The sequence below is a fragment of the Balaenoptera acutorostrata genome, chromosome 8, assembly GCF_949987535.1.
Source record: "Balaenoptera acutorostrata chromosome 8, mBalAcu1.1, whole genome shotgun sequence".
In the NCBI taxonomy this organism is placed as follows: domain Eukaryota; kingdom Metazoa; phylum Chordata; class Mammalia; order Artiodactyla; family Balaenopteridae; genus Balaenoptera; species Balaenoptera acutorostrata.
The window spans coordinates 46,140,410-46,144,767 of NC_080071.1; the positions used below are offsets into that span (position 1 = coordinate 46,140,410).

Below are 4,358 nucleotides of genomic sequence, written 5' to 3' on the forward strand. Positions count from 1 at the left end.
TATGGATATACTACAATTTGCTTATCCATTCATCTGTTAATAGATGTTTGGGTTGCTTACAGTTTGGGGTTACTAAAAAATAAAGCATCACGAAAAACTGTGCACCAGTCTTTGTGTGGACATACATTTTATATCTCTTCGATATACAACGGGCAGGGGATGATTAGGTTATACAAAAATCATGTTTAAATGTTCAAGAAACTGTAAACCATTTTTCCAAAGTCATTATAATAGTTTACATTCCTTCCAGCAGTGTATGAGAGTTCAAGTTGCTCTGCATGCTTACCAACACTTGGTATGGTCCAAACTTGATTTTTGACAATTCTCCTAGGGATACAGTGGTGTCTCGCTCTGGTTTAATATGCATTTCTCTAATGACTAATGATCTTAAGCATCTTTTTATGTGCTTATTTACATCCATACATATTCTTTGTTGAAGTGTATGTTCAAAACTTTTGTCCATTATTAATTGGGCTGTATGTATTATTTTTATTGAGTTGTAAGTTTGCTGTACAATATATTTTAGAAAGAAGTCCTTTGTCAGATAAATGTTTGCAAATATTTTCTTCCAGTCAGTAACTTGTCTTTTCTTTTTTGTAACAGTGATTATTGAAGAGCATTTTTTATATTTTTGATGAAATCCAGTTTGGCAATTTTTCTTTTTCTACTTTGTACTTTGTGTGTCTTTTTGTACAGATATTTGTCAAATCCAGGCTCACTAAAATTTTCTCCTCTCTCTTCTAAAGGGTTTATCTATCACAATTAGATCTATTATTCATTTTGAGTTAATTTTTGAATATAGTGTGAAGTAAGGGTTGGGCTTTTATCTGTTTTTCTATGGCTATCTAACATCATTTGTTATACGTTTACCTTTTTTTTTTCCACTCAGTTGCCTTGATACCTTTGTCAAAAAACAATTGATCATATATGTGTGGTCTATATGTCCATTTTTATATCAATACAAAGCTGTCATGACTAACGGAGATTTTTCATAAGTGTTGAAATCAGACAGTGTGACGAGTAACTTTGGTATTCTTTTTCAAAATCATTTCAGTTACTGTATTATATTTGCATTTCTATGTAAGTTTTAGAATCTGCTTGTCAATTTCTGTAGTGAAGACTGCTGGAATCTTAAATAGGATTGCTGAAAACTTCAGAAAAATTCAGGAAGAATTGGTCTTATAAGATTGAATTTTCCAATACATTAATATGATATATTCCTCTACTTAGGTCTTCTCTAATACCTCTCGGCAATGTTTTGTAGCTCTTAGTGTTTCATATGTTTTTCATATTTATCGCTATTTGATGCCTTTGCAAATAGTATTTATTTTAATTTCAGTTTCCAATTTTTCAATGCTAGTATATAGAAACACATAGATTTTTTAGTTTTTTTTACAGGTTTATTGAAGTATAATTGATATTTTTAAAACTGCACATATTTAATGTATATAATTTGATGACTTCAGAAATATGCATGCATACAACTGTGATATCATCACCACAATCAAGGTAATAAACATCCATCACCTCCAAAAGTTTCCTTGTGTCCCTTTGGTGCGGGGGGTGCTTTTTGGTTTTTTGTGGTAAGAGCACTTAACATTAGATCTACTCTCTTAAATTTTTAAGTGCACCGTATCAATTGTTAACTACAGGTACTATGTTGCACAGCAGATTTCTAGAGCTTATTCATCTTGTATAACTATAAATTAATATCTATTGAACAACAACTCCGCATTTCCCCCTCTCCTCCCATTCCTTGGCAACCACCATTCTATTTTCTGTTTCTATAATTTGACTATTTTAGATTATCTCACATAAATGGTACCATGCAATATCTGTTCATCTGTGACTGACTTATTCAATGTAGCATAATGTCTTCCAGATCCATTTATACTGTTGCAAGTGATAGGATCTCCTTTTTTTCTGACTGAATAATATTCCGTTGTATGTGTATGCCACATTTTCTTGTCCCATCATGGACACTGGGTTGTTGCCACATCTTGGTTATTGTGAATAATTCTGCAATGAACATTCTCATTCCTTTTCATACATTTACATATCTTGGAACCTCACTACACTCATAAATTAGTTCTAGTAGGTTTTTCATAGCTTTCTTTGCATTTTCTACATAATTAGATATTCCACAAATATAAAACAGTTTTACCTCATTCTTTCCAATCTATATGTCTTATATTTCTTTTCCTTACTTTTTACTACAATAGTTAGGAATTCCAGCAAAATAGTAAAAAGAAGTGAGGAGAAAGGATATCTTTGCATTGTCTCCATGTTAGACGTAAACAACCAGTTTTTACCCATTAAATATGGTGTTAGCACTTGCTTTTGTTAAAGCTCTTCATCATATTGGGGACGTTATATTCTATTCCTAAATGACTTAGACTTTTATTCACAAATATAGGTTGGTTTATCTAAGCTATATTTTTTTCTAACCTGTTAATATGATTATACTGATTGATTTTTTACTATCAAACCAACCTTGCATTCTTTGCATAAAATCCACTTGATCATGATGTGCTATCTTTTTTATATACTGTTGGATTCAATTGGATAAAATTTTATTAAGAATTTTTGTGTATATGTTGATAACAGCTAATGATCTATATTTTTGTGTCTTGTAGAATTTATGCTGGCCTCAAAAAATGAGCTGGAACATGTCCCCTCCACTTCTATTGTCTGTATGTATAGTATTGGAGTTATTAGTTCCTTATATCTTTAGTAGAACTTACCATTTAAGGCACCTAGACCTGGAGTTTCTTTTGCATAAAGCTTTTTAACTACATATTCATTTTCTCTCATTTATTTGGGGCTTTTCAGGCTGTTTCTTCCTGAGTGAGATTTGATAGTTTCTATCCTTCAAAACCTTTGTTCATTTCATACAAATTGTCAAATTTATTTATATAAAATAGTTCATAATTTCCCCCTTACTTTCCTTTTAAAAACTGCAGAATCCATAGTGATGCCCTCTCTCTTATGGTATGGGTAATTCTGTCTTATTTAGCTTTTTTTCTCCTCAGTTGTAGCAAATGTTTATACATTCAATGATCTTTCCAAAGAAATGGATTTTTGTTTCTTCAGTTTTTTTCTGTTGTTTTTGTTTTGTTTCATTGATATCCACTCTGATCTTTATTGTTTCCTGTCTTATGATTACTTTCTGGCCTAATGCATTTTTCTTTCTCTAATTTCTTAAGATCAAGTTTATATTATTGTCTTGAGATTTATATTTTAATCTAAATATTTAGTGGTATAAATTCCTATATAAGCGCTCTTTAACTGTGTTGCACAAATTTTTTTTGTTTCATTCAGCTTAAAATACTTTAAAATTTCTGTTGTTTCTTTCTTTGCTGGTGGGTTTTTCAGAATTACGTACTTAAATTTCCAAATATGGGCAGATCGGAAGCCCAGCAAGCAATGAAGATGGCAGAGAGCAGCGGTCGCACTGGCAAGAGCAGCCGGAGCAGCTCGGGGAAGGGGGTTGGTGTCAGCAGAGCAGGTAATTGCTGGCTTCAATCGTCTTTGGCAGGAACAGCGGGGCCTGGCCTCCAAAGCAGCTGAGTTGGAGACACAGTTGAATGAGCACTGTCTAGTGACTGATACTCTGAAGGAGGTAGATGAAACCTGCAAGTGCTACCGCATGGTTGGAGGGTGCTGGTAGAGCGGACTGTCAAAGAGGTGCTGCCTGCCCTGGAGAACAACCAGGAGCAGATACAGAAGATTACTGAGACACTGACACAGCGGTTTCTGGCAAAGTGAAAAGAACTAAATGAATTCCGGGAAAAGCAAAACATGCCTCTCATGGGGGAAGACAAGACGCCAGCAGCCAAAGAAAACTCAGAAGGGGCTGGGGCTGAGGCCAGCCCAGCTGCAGTACTGGTTTCCTAGAGAGCAAGGCCTTTGCATTTTTTCTACCCTGATTCCCACTTCTTATAATTTCTCTTTATTGTTATTATTTTCTCTGCCATTGTAATTTTTTGGTTAATTAAATGTTTTGGTCAGAAAAAAAAATTCCAAATATGTTGACAGTTTCTAGATTTTCTCTATTATTTACTTCTAATTTAATTCCACTATGCTCACACAACATACTTTTTATGACGTGAATATTTTAATAATTATTGAGACATGGATTATGGCCCAGAATATTGTGTCTGTCTTAGTATTTGTCCCTTACATATTTATTCTACTGTCTGGGAACAGAGTGTTTGTGAATGTTAGTTAATTAGTTGGCATCTCACTTAAATTTAGTCACATCTCCAGGAAAAACTGTAATTTGAGGCCCATAATTAAGACCATTAACTTTTGTCAATTGGTGCATTTCAGCATATGTTAAAGTTAATTCAAAACCT

At 33.4% G+C, this 4,358-nt stretch overlaps 1 pseudogene; it reads left to right on the top strand.

The window, feature by feature from the left end:
* The first annotated feature begins 3,432 nt into the window (after positions 1 to 3,432).
* Positions 3,433 to 3,897, top strand: LOC103004752 (prefoldin subunit 2-like; annotated as a pseudogene).
* The last annotated feature ends 461 nt before the right edge of the window (positions 3,898 to 4,358 follow it).